This window comes from Dasypus novemcinctus, chromosome 3 (assembly GCF_030445035.2).
Source record: "Dasypus novemcinctus isolate mDasNov1 chromosome 3, mDasNov1.1.hap2, whole genome shotgun sequence".
NCBI classification, from domain to species: domain Eukaryota; kingdom Metazoa; phylum Chordata; class Mammalia; order Cingulata; family Dasypodidae; genus Dasypus; species Dasypus novemcinctus.
Genome location: NC_080675.1, coordinates 46621282 through 46639008, shown reverse-complemented (window position 1 = coordinate 46639008; position 17727 = coordinate 46621282). Strand labels below are relative to the sequence as shown.

At 38.9% G+C, this 17727-nt stretch overlaps 1 protein-coding gene across 1 annotated transcript in view; it reads right to left on the bottom strand.

Moving 5' to 3' along the window:
• Positions 1-17727, bottom strand: part of SGPP1 (sphingosine-1-phosphate phosphatase 1) — a 79579-nt gene that overhangs the window by 21733 nt on the left and 40119 nt on the right. The gene's annotated exons all lie outside the window — the stretch shown is intronic.

Genomic DNA, 17727 nt, shown 5'->3' with positions numbered 1-17727 from the left:
GCCCCCACTTGACATAGATGTGCAATGGACACAACCAATCCAATGTCCACAGAGACAATGTGGAATGGGTGTGGGAAGGTAGCCATGGTAGCAGCTGGGTTTGGGGAATGGGAGGAAGAGATGAGATGTGGAGGCGTTTTCGGGATGAGGAGATGTCCTGGGTGGTGCTTCACGGACAATTACGGGACATTGTAGATCCCCCCAGGGCCCACTGGATGGAACATGGGAGAGTGTGGGCTATGATGTGGACCATTGACTAGGGGTACAGTGATGCTCAGAGATGTACTTACCAGGTGCAATGGATGTGTCACAATGATGGGAGAGAGTGTTGCTGTGGGGGGAGTGGGGGGTGGGGGCGGGGGTGTTGAATGGGACCTCATATTTTTTTAATGTAACTTTAAAAAAATAAATAAATAATTTAAAAAAAAAATGTATTCACCAAATGCAATGAATGTGCCACAATGATGACAGAGGTTGTTGATATGGAAGGAGTGGAGTGGGGTAGGTATGGGGTATATGGGAACCTCTTATATTTTTTAATGTAACATTTGAATGATCCATGTGTCTTCAAAAAAATACAATTAAAAAAAAGAAAAAAAACAAAACAAAACAAAACTATAATCCACGCTATTTAGCAATGCTCCAAAATGTACTCATCAAATGCAATGAATATACCATACTAATGAAAGAAGCTGTTGATGTGGGAGGAATGGGTGGGTGGGGAGTGGGGTATATGGGAACCTCTTATATTTTTTATTGTAACATTTTGTGTGATCTATGTATCTTTTTAAAAAGATAATAAAAAATGAAAAGAAATTAATGATTTTGTGACTGAGAGTTACTACAGTAGCACACTTTTCTGTTCTTTTAATAATTTTTTTTCCTTTTATTTAGGATAAAATAAGGATTATATGTTCCCTATAAATGAACGTAAATGCATAAAATATGTTGTTCAAAACAGCGAAGGTTGGGAAACGGACTTTGGCCCAGTGGTTAGGGCGTCCGTCTACCACATGGGAGGTCCGCGGTTCAAGCCCCGGGCCTCCTTGACCCGTGTGGAGCTGGCCCATGCACAGTGCTGATGCGCGCAAGGAGTGCAGTGCCACACAGGGGTGTCCCCCGCGTAGGGGAGCCCCACGCGCAAGGAGTGCACCCATAAGGAGAGCCGCCCAGCGCGAAGGAGGGAGCAGCCTGCCGAGGAATGGCGCCGCCCACACTTCCCGAGCCGCTGACGACAACAGAAGCGGACAAAGAAACAAGACGCAGCAAAAAGACACAGAAAAAAAAAAACAGACAACCAGGGGAGGGGAGGGGAATTAAATAAATAAAAATTAAAAAATCTTTAAAAAAAAAAACAAAACAGCGAAGGCTAAGCTTTCTAGAGAAAAGAGATTTAGAAGACCTGAGAGGAAATGGTAATGAGACTAAGGGAAAGCTTATCTTGGATTAATTTTAGTTCCTTTTTTCTTTGTTGCAAAAAAAGCTTTTTCTTCCTGAATTTAGAATATACTGCATGCAAAACAACTCATGCAAGACAGGGTCTCTTTTACATTTTTACAGTGATCAAAGTTTAGTTTATTAGGGATACATATTAGAGCTTTTTAGATTATTTCCTAATTCTTAGACAGTGGAATGAAATTTACACTTCAGAAAGTAAGCCTCAGTATATGCTGATTAAGCCAATTAAGTTATCTGAACTGCATCAGAGAGAAATAAGTACAGAGAAAATGGTGCTTTGTAATCTAAGATTCCTAATTAACTCTATCTGTTGAAACCAGCAAAATCTTAAAATACTTTTCAGTCCCTTTCCTTTAAAATTTGGAAGAAATAAAGATACTGCTAAACGTATAAGCACTGGAGTCAGTATGTCTGGCTAAGCCTTTAAATATATCATTTTAATTTTATTGGTTGATTGATATGGGGCCATTAGTTTCTAAAGTCAGAATATTTTCTCTAGTTTTTTTTCTGGAAAGAAATACATTCGGAGGAGCACCTGATCCAACTCTTTTAAGTAAACTTGAGAGAATTTACAAAGCTTCTTTTAGAACAAGCATCATTAGTTAAGAATTCTATAACATAAGCATTTAATAAGAATATACATTCTTTATTTTACTTTTTTTAAGAATACATATTCTTAATATGTATAGCATAGAAATATAAAACTACTTCTTAAAATAGCAAATTAGGAACTATTGTATTTTCTACACTAAAAGCATAAACAAGGAAAAAAGCTCAGTCACAAATTTAATTTTCTTTAGTATTCTTTCCACAAAGGCTAATGCAGAATAATATATAGGTTACAAAAAAATAAAACAAAAACCCATATACAGTCATGTAATATACATAATAATGAGAAAAATGTAAACTAACATTTTTACCTCTAATCTTAGCCTATAGTTTTGATCTATTTATAACTGACAACAGTTTAGTTATTTCTTCTCTTTCAACCTCTTAAGTCACAAAGTATCAATTTAGGAATAGATCTCACCACATAAATGTTAATTATAATTATAAATATATTTTATATCAGAAATCACAATAAAGAAAGTATTATTTGTTACCATACTAGCTGATGTGGTCTTTTTCTTTAAGATTTATTTTTTATTTATTTCTCTCCCCTTCTGTGTCTGCTTGTATTCTTGTCAGCTGCACTGGGAATCTGTGTCTCTTTGTTGTGTCATCGTGCTGTGTCAGCTCTCCGTGTGTCTCATGCCACCCTGGGCAGACTGCACTTTTTTCGTGCTGGGTGGCTCTCCTTACTGGGCGCACTCTTTGCACGTGGGGCTCCCCTAAGCAGGGGACACCCCTGTGTGGCATGGCCCTCCTTGGGGCTCCCCTACACAGGGGACACCCCTGCATGGCACAGCACTCCTTGTACACATCAGCACTGTGCATGGGCCAGCTCATCACACAGGTCAGGAGGCCCAGGGTTCAAACCCTGGACCTTTCATATGGTAGGCAGACACTCTAACCATTGAGCCAAATCCGCTTCCCTGATGTGGTCTTATGTTAATAAAATGGTATCCTCTTCCCAATTCCTATTTCATGGAAGTGATTTGTGGGGAAAGAAAGAGAAGGACTATACATTTTATCTTATATATCATTTTAGAGATACAAGTAGAGCAGAGTCCTTCCAGATAGCTAAGATGTATAAAACATTTCTAATTCTCTCTCCAGTAACCAGAGAAGACTTAAAAGAAACAGTAAATCCAGACTTTCAGGTAGTTTCCAATTCACCAATAGTCCTTCCTTACATATTAAAATGTTTTTTTTTTTAATCTAATGTTCTCTTGGACAACAATTTAGAAAACATCTCCAGGGTTTGGGAGCAAATCTAGTCCAGGATGTCAACAGCTCTTATGGAACAACACTTGGGAGAGTGACCAGATAAAGGCCAATCAAATACAGTAAATTTTGAAAATGCAAAAGGCATTATAAGAGAAATCTCAAATTCTGTCTTTTCCACAGTGGCAAGTTTAGGAAGTTCTGTAAGAGCCCTAGTTTCTATTTAAAAGTCAAAATTAGAACTAAAAAGACTTTCTTCTCCCTTTCCTTTGCCATAGCAATCTCAACAACCTTTCTTTCATTTCTGATACATATTTGTTGTACTGTCTTTCACTTCACTCTCTCCCTCTACTTTGTTTGATTCCTACCTAACCCAATTCTTTATTCCTGACCATTAATCTGGCCAGATTTGTTTTAAAGCCAAAATTCAATTCTAGGCAGGCATTAGGAGAAATGAATGTGGATTTGTTCTGTATCATACTGAATTGTCAACAGATTAAATAATTTTATTCAACATACAACTTACTATGTACCAGACATTAATTTAAGAGCTTTGCAAATATTAACTCCCTCAAACCTCAGAATAACCTTATGAGATAGGTAATATAATTTACTTCATTTTATAAATGAAACTGAGGTACAGACAGATTAAGTGACTTGACCAAGACTAACCAGTATGAAGTCAGAGTGGGATTCAAATCCAGGAAGTCTGATTCCAGTATATTAGCTCTTGTGGCAGTTTGATATTGTTTATGAATTCCAAAAATAGTGGATTATGATTGTAAACTGGTCTGTCCCACCAGGCATAATAGATTATATTGGATTCAGAGGTTTCACTTTTACTTGATTAAATAATGATTAAGGCTTTGATTTGGCCACAGCAGTAAGATGTTAAGTTCTTGTACCCTTGGTGGGCAGGCACTCACAGAGAAAACTACATGGCAGAGAAGAAAGTGGGAGTTTTGAGTTTAAGCCCAGGGAAGTAAACACACAGGAGAAGAACACAGAGGAATAGAGACACAGCAGAGATCCTGGGAAGAGAGATGAGCCTAATAGCCTACAGCTGCAGCTGAGCCCAGAGAGAAATGAGCCCCAAGGAGAGAGACCAGCCTTATATTAGTCTATAACTGAGATTGGAAGGAGTTAGAACCACAGAGCCTTAAGAAGGAGAAGGAAGGCTGAACCCTCGCAGATGTTGGCAGCCATCTTGCTCCAACACATGGCAGCAGACTCTGGTGAGGGAAGTAACTTATGCTTTATGGCCTGGTAATGGTAAGCTTCTACACCAAATAAAAACCAACCTGGGAAGCAGACTTGGGCCAGTGGTTAGGGCATCCATCTACCACATGGGAGGTTCACAGTTCAAACCCCGGGCCTCCTTGACCCGTGTGGAGCTGGCCCATGGGCAGTGCTGATGCGCGCAAGGAGTGCTGTGCCATGCAAGGGTGTCCCCCGCATAGGGGAGCCCCATGCGCAAGGACTGCACCCCGTAAGGAGAGCTGCCCAGAGCAAAAATGCAGCCTGCCCAAGAATGGTGCCGCACACACAGAGAGTTGACGCAGTAAGATGACGCAACAAAAAGAAACACAGAATCCCATGCCGCTGACAACAACAGAAGCGGACAAAGAAGAACATGCAGCAGATAGACACAGAGAACAGACAACTGGGGGAGAGGGGGAGAGAAAGAAATAAATAAATCTCTAAAAAACAAAAAACAAAAAACAACCAATTTGGTATTTTGCATGAGTACTCCTCTGGCTGACTAATACAGTGCTTAACCCCTTATTCTATGCTTCTTTTCAAGTAAAAAATCCTTCAAACTGTGCTTGGTTAATGCCTTATATCCTTAGGCCCAAGCAGAGTGTCACTCAATTACTTTTTATTTAAGATTTTCTTAGAATGGAGCCTAGGTACCAATTTCACTTAATTAGAGGTAGAAAGGATCTTAAAGATTTTAATTTCATGTTCTGCCCCACCCCTGTCTTTACAAATAAAGAAATAGATACAGAGATATAAAATTACATTTCATATTATATTCTAGTGGAATATTCTAACACCTTTTCTAATTTACTATGCTTATTATTTTATACATAGCTAGTCTAAACACAGAGCTAGAATCATCCTTTTTTTCCCATGAAATTTTTAAAGGAAAGGGTGTTATCTATGAAAAGGGCAATGATATAAGATCACAGGGAGGGTTTATCAAAAAACCATAATATGGTAAATGTACAATTCTGCTTGTTAGGGCAAGAAAGAAATATGAAGACACAAACACCAAAAAATGAACACATTTAACTGCCTTAGGAAAAATACATTTTTAAAATGGTGATAATTTTCTGCAAGTCTATGCAATAGTTAAGAATATCATGTCTACCTTGGTGGAATGCTAGGCATTTTGAGGAACAACGTTTATCACTTTTATCACTCAGTAATAATTTTAAGTTTGCTTGGGGTTTCTAGTTTTTTTTTCTTAAAGAATTTGAGCTTTAACTAATGAATTCATGTATTTCCTCTAGTAAGAAACATGTTTACTAAAATTAAATACTTAGATTTATCCAAAAAGATGAAATTAAAAATTTACAAGTCCTTTACATTATTTTAAAATTAATAAAAATTTGCCAAACCCAAAACAAATTACAGACTTCCTAGTGGTTTTAATTTCATTCCACAATCTAATCTTTTCATTGCACATCTTATTACTAGAAAACTTATCTAAGAATTTTCTTCTGTTATTCTACTGGTTTTATTTTCCTGATATGACTTATTCAATTATTTATCAAACATAATCAGAATTATTTTATATATGGGGGCATTTTCCAACACATTTATTGAAGTTAGGGAAAAAGTCAGTAAAAATTTTGCAATTAAATTATAAAAGCTGTCTTTCAGAGTAAGTTAAAAAATTTCAAAGTAACTTAAATATGGAGCAATAGCAAGCACCAGAAAAAAAAGTTCTATTTTGTATTCTAAGAATGGATAATGTATATAAAAACAACAAATGACAAGGATGACACATTAAAAATGTATTATCTCTTGTTCTCATACAATGCTAGTGAAAGGAAAATCGGTACACCCTTTCTGGAAGGTATTTTGTCAATACATAAAAGAGCTTTAAATATTTATATAGATTAACCAAGTAATACCTGTCCTAGAATTCTATACTAAGGAGAAAGAAATGTGGGCAAGGATTCATATACAGCAATGTTTATTACAAAATTGTTTATAACATACAACAATGAATAAACCAATGTTGATTATTACTATTATGTAGCAGTTAAAAACATGAGATTTTAGTGCTAAACAGGTCTGGCTCTAACCATTTACTACATGCATTTATTAGGATTCTAAAGATGTAAACAGCAGAAACCAAATTGAATTACCTTAAGTTTGAAAAAAGGAAAAAAAAAAAAAAGGAATACAGAGTGCCTCACAGAATCCTAAGGTAGAATTAGGCAAGGATTCCAGAAGAAACTAAAATTGTAAACTGGATGGTCACAGGACTATCTCTTGCCTCTATTTCTTTCTACATATTTGTTTCCTTTTTCTTTTTCTGCAGACCAAATTTTTTATTCTTCAATCCATATGGTAAATGAAGGCTTCTGAATTTACTTTTTTCATTGAGGAAACTAGCCAAGACTCTGTTCCTATTCTCAGCTTCTAAGGGAAAAGATCATGGAGAGAACATATGACTGCCTTATAGGTGAGGGAAATTAGAAGGTTGTGAGCTAGACAGAATCCCTGAAAGATGTCTACTTCTTCAGTTGTGGGACCATGGGCTAGTTACATACTCTTTTGCTCTTCAGTTTCCTTATCTATAAATGAGGAGAATAATATAATCAACAGTAATGACAATCTAGTATAAAACTATTTTGCAGTAATATGAAAACGTTAGATTCAATAAAAATGTGTTCTTGGAATATTTATTGATGTGAAAATTTATGTGACAATATTAAATTTAAAAAATAATTAACTCACAATATGGTCCCAATTATTTTCAAATTGTAAGGATATACAATAAAATGTTAACTGGAGCTTTTTCTTATTCATTTATTTTCCAAGTCTTCTATAAATTTTAGTACTTATCTTGCTTGTCTTCTTAGGAGCATTTAACAATGCTGACTACTTTCCCTTTGAGAAACACTCTCTCTTTCACTTACAGTGTCTATCTCTAGTATCTTTTTTTTATGATCTTGTTCAATCTACACCCTTCTCTTCTGAAAACTTCCCCACCTGGATACAATAGTATGGTCCTGGAGGCAAGTTTCTATTGAGTAATCTTGCTCCCTTGGCCACAGCTAACAGGATTACACATGGACACCTGGCCAGGGACAGCAAATCCATTGACTGGACTGAGGCCATCAGATTCTTCTTAGTAATTTGATAAAGTCAGAAATAAACAGTCACTCTCTGGTGTGTGCTTGAATTTAGAAATTATGTAGAACTAGGGGTAAGGAAGACATGCACACACCAAAGTAGAGAGAGAGAAGAAAGAATCAGAAATAAGAGATTATACAATACTAAGAATAAAAGATGGACATCATGCCTAGGTCTGACAGCATTCCAGAGTCTGGTTCAAATCCCTCAGGAGGCCTGGCAACACTTTCTTGCCCGTGGCTTCCATATCCCCATAGTTTTAACATAAATTTACTTTTTGTTGTTGTTTAAGCTACTTCAAATGGGTTTCTGTTATTAGAATACCTTCTTCTCCCTCCACTTCCCCACCCCCCAAAATAAAACAGCCTTAGTTGGACAAGCCCTAAGATACTTTTCTATCTCTCAAACTACTACTTATCAGATTCTGTTACAGGTTCTTTGTACACTACCTATCACTTAAATATTGATGTCTTTAAATGCTGTTTTTCATAGGCCCTCTGTACTTTTCATTGTGTGTACTGTCCCTGGGCAATATCATCCACGCTCATCACTTCAATAACATTTATGTGTTGATGACACCAAGACTGCCCAGATCGCTTTCATGTACAGGACTGCCTTCTGGATAACTCCAACTGGATGTCTTACAGGCACTTCAAACTCAACTTATTTAAAACTGAAATCATTTTCTCTATGCTCTTCCCCAAATCTGACCTACTTCCAGTATCTTCTTGCTCTGTAAATCAAACTACTATTTCATAGCTTTCCCAATAGGAAACTTGGGAATAATTCTTTAGTATTTGTATAAGACAAAGGGGTACTGATGCAAAATACCAGAAACCGGTTAGCATTTATAAAGGGTATTTATTTGGGGTAGAAGCTTACAGTCACAAGACCCTGAAGAGTCCAAATCAAGGTACCAGAAGAGTACTTTCTCACCCAGAGTCAAGTGCTGTTGATGCAAGATGTGGGCAATATCTGCGAGAGTTCAGTCTTCCTCTTCCTCTCAAGGTTCCACGGTCCCAGCTTCTTCCAATCTCAGCCGCAGGGTGGGACAAGTCTTATCTCTCTCCCAGGGCTTGCTTCTCTCTCTGAGCTCAGCTGCTCTGTTCTCTCTACAAGGCCAGCTGTAAACTGTCAGGTGAATGGTTGTCTTTCTTCCTGGACCTCTGTCTGCCATGTCTAATGAAGCCTTCTCTGTGTGTTTAGTTTCTGTGCTCCACGATCAAAACTGTCTCCTCTGCCGTGTAGGTTTCTCTGTGAGTCGTACCCACCAAGTGAGCAGGAATTCGTCCTACTGATGTGGTCCAATCAAAGCCCTAGACATACTTTAATCAAGCAAAAGTGAAACCTCTGACTTCAATAAAAGCTAAGGGTATCACTAGCCCAAAGGAACAGAGCAGTTTACAAACATAATCAGTATTTCTTTTTGGAATTCATCAATAATATCAAACTGCCACAGTCTTTTTTCCCTTTCTTTACTGCCAGATCCAATTAATCACCATGTCTTGTCAATTTTACTTCTTAATATCTCTCAAATTCATCCTTTCTTTCTACTGCCACTGACACTATCTAGGTGAGGGGTTGGTAAGTTTTTCTGTAAAGAGCCAGAAAGTTAACTATCTTAGGCTTTGCGGACTACGGTCAGTGTCACAACTACTCAACTCTACTGATGTAGCAGCACAAGAGCAGCCCAAACAGTATGTAAATGAGTGGACATGGCTGTATTCCAATCAAACTTTATTTATAGACATTAAGATTTTGAATTTCATATAATTTTCACATGCTACAAAATTTTATTCTTCTTTTGACTTTTTTTCTACTATTTAAATATGTAAAAAACAGTCTCTGTTCATGGATCATATAAAAACAGGTAGCAGGGTATTGTTTGCTGACCCCTGACCTAGGTCATCTCTTACTTAGACAGGTGGAATAACCTCCTACCTGGTTTGGTCTCCTTGCCTCCAGTCTTGCTTCCCTCTTGTCCATTTTCTATACTATAGCCAGAAGAATCTTCTTAGAACACCAACCTAATCTCTTCAAGGAAACAGACCATATTTGTTTTATTCACCCTGATATCTGTAGGGCCAACCATAGTCCTAAGCCTAGTAGTTTTTAGAAACAAAAAAATTATATTTGTTGAATTGAACATTACTCTCTTGATTGAAGCTTTTCAGTCAAGAAAAATAAGAAAATGTATAATTGCAAAGGAAGAAATATGGGGGTTGGGAGTGGGGTATATATATGGGGACCACTTATGTTTTTTAACGTAACAGTGTATGTGATCTATTTATCTTTAAAAAAAGACAATAAAAATTGTACAAAAAAGAGAAATATACTTGTCATTATTCTCAGTTGAAACGATTTTCTCTGTAACATAAGAGAATCTACATACAAATTATTAAATTAATGAGAGTTTTAAACAGCTGGACAAAATCAAGTACTTTTCTACATTATTGGAACAAAAAGTTAAAACATTTGACTTTTAACAAGATATAATTAAAGCAGGAGTGAAAAATAGAAATAAATAACTCTTTCTAGAAATAGTAACTAGAAATCAATATAACAAAAAGATATGCCTGACCCATATGGAGAAAATTATAAAGCTTCCTTGAGAGTCATTTAAGAAAATCTAAATAAATAAGTACACTTATACTATATTCAAAGATAAGAAGACTCAATATTGTAAGGCCATTAATTCTATCCAGATTTATAAATTCACTCCAGTTCAGACAGAGTTATTTATGGAAATTAAAGAACTGATTCTAAAATGCATATTGAAAGCAAAAATCCAAAAATAGCTAAGACACTTTTGCAGAACATGGTAGGGAACTTACAATAAGCATTATCAAAAAAAAAAAGTCATCAAGGGGAAGCAGATGTGGCTGAAGTGATAGGGCTTCCACCTACCATATGGGAGGACTCAGGTTCAATCAGTCCCTGGGGCATCCTGGTGAAAAAGGAGAAGAGAAAGCAGCCTGTGTGGCAAATTACTGCCCACATGGTAAGTCAGTGCCCACATGGCAAGAGTGCCCATGCAGTGAGCCAGTGCCTGTGCAATTGAGTCACACAGCAAGATGATGATGCGACAACAACAAAAAAGAGAGACAAAGGGGAGAGTCAAGGTGAAGCACAGCAGAGACCAGGAAATGAGGTGGTTCAGCTAACAGGGAACCTCTCTCCATATCAGAAGTCCCCAGGATCGAATCCCAGTGAATCCTAGAGGAAAAAAATGAGAAGAGAAGACCAAAAAGAGAAATAGATACAGAAGATCACATAGCAAATGGACACAGATAGCAAAAACAGCAGGGTGGGAGTGGGGGAGGGGGAGGGGAAGGGGGTAGAAATAAAATAAATATTTTTTAAAAAGTTATCAAGACTCACTCTAAAACAATTAAAGCAATTAGGATATCTGCATCTGTATTGATACAGAGAAAGACAAACCAATGAAACAGAATAGAGAACTTAGAACCAGACACAGAGGTGACAGAGGGGACATTATAGATAAGTGGGAAAAGGATAAACTATTCAAAAATGGGATTAGGTCAATTAACTTTCTATATGGAAAAATTACATGGGATCCAAATAACAGAACATACACAAAATTAACTGAAAGTAGATTAAAGACTTAAAAGTGAAAGTATAACCTTATCTTTCCAATAAAAAAAATAACAAAAAGATTTTTGTTCTGTAACCAGACAAACTAAATTCAAAGTAAATATAGAAAAATAAACCGTTAAGGGAAGCAGACTTGGCCCAATGGATAGGGCGTCCGTCTACCATATGGGAGGTCCACGGTTCAAGCCCCAGGCCTCCTTGACCCATGTGGAGCTGGTCCATGCGCAGTGCTGATGCGCGCAAGGAGTGCCCTGCCATGCAGGGGTGTGCCCCATGTAGGGAAGCCCCATGCGCTAGGAGTGCGGCCCATAAGGAGAGCCGCCCAGCACGAAAGAGAGTGCAGCCTTCCCAGGAATGGCGCCGCACACACGGAGAGCTGACAAAACAAGACGACACAACAAAAAGAAACACAGATTCCCGTGCCACTGGCAACAACAGAAGCAGACAAAGACGACGCAGCAAATAGACACAGAGAACAGACAACCGGGGTGGAGGTGGGGGGAAGGGGAGAGAAATAAATAAATAACTCTTTGAAAAAAAAAAGAAAGAAAACACAACTTAAAAGCAGTAGTAGAAGCTTGTGGTGCCTGGCTGACCCTTTCCCCAACTGCTCCAGAGCAGAATGTGGAGCTGGCCTACACTCTTACTATAGGTCCCTGGCACTGTTCTAGAGAGAGTAGAGTGAGCCCCAGCATAAAATAAGGTGCGTGCTTGTCAAAGCAAATATACTGGGTGGCAGTTTGAAGGACTGTACCAGGACACTTGCATCTGGCTTGCCATCTGAGAACTTACTCTGTAGGCAGAAGTAGATTGCTCACAGATAAAGTAGTGTAAGAAACAACTAAACAGAAGAGATCTGGGGCAAAAAATTACTGGCTTCAAAACATATAGTGGAGCAACCAGGATGGGGGAAAAGCTATATCAAAAGGAATAGAGGGAGTACTTGGATCCCTGAAAACAAAAGAATTACTAAGGCCATAAGTGTATGCACAGGATAAGGCTCATGCTCAGAAAAGACAGAGAGGACCCCACATTTTCACCTCTGGCTGACTTCTTGGCAGGAGGACTAAACTCTGAAGGACAGCCCAGTCAACCTTGAGTCAATTTGAAAAAACCACAAACAACAATTTTTGCCTTGCTTTGCTTTGCTTCTATTAGAAACTGGTACTAAAAGAAATCTTTGTCATATTACTAGCTGGATACAAACTGATCTTAAATATGCTCAAAGAGCTAAAAAAAAAAAAAAAAAAACCACAGCAAAAGAACTGAAGGATACCAGGAAAATAATAAACGAAAAAAAAAAATGAGAATCTCAATAAAGACATGGATAATATAAAAAGGAACCAAACATAAACACTGAAGTTGAAGACGACAATAACTGAAATGAAAAATTCCCTAGAGGATTTCATAGCAGACTGGCAGAAGAGTGAATGAATCTAAGAGAATTGTGGAACATCATCAAGTGTACCAATATATGCACTTTGGGAGTCCCAGAAGGAGAATAAAGAGGGAAAGGATCAGAAGGAATATTCAAATAAATAGCAGAAAACTTCTGAAATTTAAAGAAGGATATGAATATATATATTCAAGAAGGCCCAAAATCCCAAACACAATAAACTCAAAGATCACATTCAAACACATTATAATCAAACTGCCAAATACCAAAGAAAAAGAGAGTATTCTGAAACCCGCTAGAAAAAAATAATGTGTCATGTACAAGGGAGATCCAATAAGAGTAAGAGCTGATTTCTCCTAAGAAACCATGGAAGAAGGCATTTTAGGGAAACAAACTTGGCCCAGTGGTTAGGGCGTCCATCTACCACATGGGAGGTCCGCGGTTCAAACCCCGGGCCTCCTTGACCCATGTGGAGCTGGCCCATGCGCAGTGCTGATGCGCACAAGGAGTGCCCTGCCACGCAGGGGTGTCCCCCACATAGGGGAGCCCCACGCGCAAGGAGTGCGCCTCGTAAGGAGAACCGCCCAGTGCGAAAGAAAGTGCAGCCTGCCCAGGAATGGCACTGCACACATGGAGAACTGACACAACAAGATGACGCAACAAAAAGAAACATAGATTCCTGTGCTGCTGACAATAAAAGCGGACAAAGAAACAAGACACAGCAAATAGACACAGAGAACAGACAACTGGGATGGCGGGGGGAGAGAAATAAATAAGTAAATCTTTTTTAAAAAAAGAAGGTATTGGAATAAAATATTTAAAATGCTGAAAGAAAACAATTGGCAACAGAGAATCATATATTCAGGAAAACTGTCTTTTAAAAATGAAGGGGGAAACGGACTTTGGCCCAGTGGTTAGGGTGTCCGTCTATCACATGGGAGGTCCGCGGTTCAAGCCCCGGGCCTCCTTGACCCGTGTGGAGCTGGCCCATGCGCAGTGCTGATGCGCACAAGGAGTGCCGTGCCACACAGGGGTGTCCCCCGCGTAGGGGAGCCCCACGCGCAAGGAGTGCACCCATAAAGAGAGCCGCCCAGCGCGAAGGAGGGAGCAGCCTGCCGAGGAATGGCGCCGCCCACACTTCCCGTGCCGCTGACGACAACAGAAGCGGACAAAGAAACAAAGAAACAAAACACAGCAAAAAGAAAAAGAAAAAAAAAAAAAAATGAAGGGCATATTAAGATATTACCATATAAACAAAAGCTGAGGGGGTTTATCATCAGTAGGGTTGCTTTATAAGCAATGCTAAAAGGAGTTCTTCAGACTGAAAGAAAAGGACACCAGACAGAGGATAGAAGCAGCATAAAGAAATAAAGCCCTCCCGTGAAAGTAACCATATGGGTTATTTTATTTTATTTTATTATTTTATTTTTTTCATATAGGTAATTTTAAAATGCCAATATCATTGCATTGTATTTTTTGGTATGTAACTCCATTTTTAACTTCTTACCAGTTCTAAAATGCAAATGCATAAAATGTAATGATAAATCTATGTATGCATGTACACAGTATCTAAAGATAAAATTTGCAAAAAGTACAGCAAAAAGGTGGGGTAAAGGGATGTACAGGAACATAGTTTGTGTATGCTATAGAAATTAATTTGGTATCAAATCAGACATGATTGCTATAGACTTAAGCACACAATAATTAAAAAGAAAAAAAAACTGAAAAATATACACAGAAGGTAATGAGAAGGGACTTAAAATGGTCTACTAAAAAAAAATCAAATATGAGAGAGGGTATTAAAAGAATTGGAGGACTAAAAATGTGTAAGACTTATGAAGACCAGTTAGCAAAGTGGCAAGAGAAATCCCTCCATTATCAGTAGTTACTTTAAATGTAAATGGATTAAATTTACCAGTCAAAAGATAGAAATCAGCAGAATGGATAAAAACATATGACCCAACTATACGCTGTCTGCAAGAGACTCACCTTAAATTCAAAGACACAGGCAGATTGAAAGTGAAAGAACGGAAAAAAATATACCATGCAAATAGTAACCAAACTAGAGCTGGGGAAATATTACTACCAGATAAAAAAGACTTTAAGTAAAAAACTGTTATGAGTGACAAAGAAGGTCATCATATACTGATAAAGAGGTCAATTCAATAAGAAGACATGATGATTATTAATTTATATGAACCTAATGGCAGAGTCCCAAAAAGTATGAAGCAAATATTGACAAATTTCAAGAAAAAAGAGGGAAGCGGATTTGGCTCAACTGATATAATGTCCGCCTACCAAATGAGAGGTTCAGGGTTCAAATCCAGGGCCTCCTGACTCATGTAGTGACCTGGTCCACGTGCAGTGCTGATACACACAAGGGGTGCCGTGCCATGCAGGGGTGTCCCCGTATAGGGGAGCCCCACGTCCAAGGAGTGCACCCTGTAAGGAGAGCAGCCCTGCGCGAAAAACATGCAGCCTGCCCAGAGTGGCACCGCACACATGGAGAGCTGACACAGCAAGATGATACAACAAAAAAGAGATGCAGGGAAACGGACTTTGGCCCAGTGGTTAGGGCGTCCGTCTACCATATGGGAGGTCCGTGGTTCAAACCCCGGGCCTCCTTGACCCGTGTGGAGCTGGCCATGCGCAGTGCTGATGCGCGCAAGGAGTGCCTTGCCACGCAAGGGTGTCCCCCGCGTGGGGGAGCCCCACGCGCAAGGAGTGCGCCCGTGAGGAAAGCCACCCAGCGTGAAAAGAAAGAGCAGCCTGCCCAGGAATGGCGCCGCCCACACTTCCCGTGCCGCTGATGACAACAGAAGCGGACAAAGAAACAAGACGCAGCAAATAGACACCAAGAACAGACAACCAGGGGAGGGGGGGAAATTAAATAAATAAATAAAATCTAAAAAAAAAAAAAAGAAAAAGAGATGCAGTGTCCCAGTGCCGCTGACAAGAATAGAAGCAGACACAGAAGAACACACAATGAATGGACACAGAGAACAGACAACTGGGGGGGAGAGGAGGGGAGAGAAATAAATAAAAATACATCTTTAAAAAAAGGAGACAATTCTACATTAATAGTAGGAGACTTTAATACACCACTTTCAATAAAGCGGGGGTTCTGAAACTTTTTTGTTCCATGGACCCCTTTGCCAGTTAGGAGAAAACCATGGACCCCTTACCAAGCCCACACTATACTGTGTATCATTTAATAACTATATCACAACCACACCAGTACATCCCCACAAGGATAACGTGGTGTTTTTTTTAAGTTTAAATTCAAGCTCACAGATCCCTTGTGAAGAACCCCTGTAAATAAAGGATTGAACTCTAGACAGAAAATCAATAAGGAAATAGAAGGCTTGAATATACTAAAAACCAACTAGAACCAACAGACTCATATATTAATATATAGAATAGTTCACCAAACAACAGCAGAATATATATATTCTCTCTAGTACACGAGTCATGCTTCAGGATAGACCATATGTTAGGTCATAAAACACATCTCAATAAATTTCTAAAGAAAATGAAATTATACAATGTATGTTTTCCAACTATAATCAAATGGAGCTAGAAATCAAAGTGAGGGAGAACTGGAAAATTCACAAAGATGTCAAAATTTAACAATGTGCTCTTAAACAACCAATGGGCCAAAGAGGAAATCACAGGGAAATTGGGAAATTCTCAAGGCAAATGAAAACAAACAAACAAACAAAAACACCACACAACAACTTACAGAATGCAGCAAAAAAGTGGCAAGAAGAAAATTTATATCTCTAAATGCTTATATTACAATGGAAGAAAGGGAAGACTTTTGGAGAACATAGCAAAGTAGGGAGCTCCAGGACTAAACCCTTCCACCAAAACAACTATTAAACAGACAGGAACTGTCTGAAACAACTATTTTAAAACTCCAAAGGAAAGAAAAACACTGCATAGCATCCAGGGAAGAGCGGGAAGAAGAGGCTGATAAATTACAATAAAGAACTGTAAATTGTTATCTCCATGCTGGAACTACTGGCTCAGATCCCACTCATTCAACAGGCTGCTATGGGGCCCAGTCCCTGGCTAGCTGCTAGTGACAGAAAGGGACACAAAAATCCTCTTCCCCAAGAATAGGGGTGGGGCAGCCCATCACTGATCATGGCTTTTGATTAGTGAATTCAGATCACTGGATCCCAGCTCTGAGGGCAGCTGTTGTTTCTACCCACCCCAGACAAAGGTGGTGATAGCTATTGTTTCAAGCCCATCTCAGAAAAAGGCAGTGGCAGCAATTGTTTCATCTTTCCCCAGACAGGGGTGTAAGCTGTGAAGATTTAAAGACACAGTACCTCCTCAGGGCTGCAGGGGAAAGTTAGCTGAAGGGCTACATTTGTTGGACAAGCTAGAAAAGCTCAGCTTCACGGAGCCATCAGAGAAGCTTTTGGTGCCCTTCCTGACCTCTTCCACGGGGCACTTTGGAGCCAGTCTATAACTCCTTTGTGAGTCTCTGGCCCTGTTTTGGCTGAGAAAGATTGACTTGGGAGATTCCTCCCGGGGTGACCCTCCTCCCAGAATTTGCCCTCTATGCAAAAACAGCATGAGATAACAAAAAGAGTGTAAAAAACTATAGAGGTGGACAGTCTGGGACAAAGCCTGTGCTTCACATACCCAGAAAAGGAGAGATTTGGAACCTGGGAAAGCGAGGGAACAACCAAACTCTTGTAAACAGGGCAACCCCAAAACAACTAACAAGAAAAAGTTCAGGACAAGACAGAGACCGAGAAAGACAGGGAATGTCCTTCATACTGCATTCGCTTTGGGCAGGAAAGGAGAGCTGAAGCTCAAAATCTCTGTCTTATCACCAGCTGGTTACAAATCCAAGAAAAAAACATCAAAGAGTAAATCCCAGAGTTGACATTTTACAATATTATAATGTGTGCAACAAAATACTATAAGACAAAGAAAAAGGAAATGATGGTGCATCTAAAGGAAGAGGGCAAAAGTACAGAAACCACCAATGAAGAAGATGAAACTGTCACCATCCCAAACAAAACCTTTAAAAAATGATC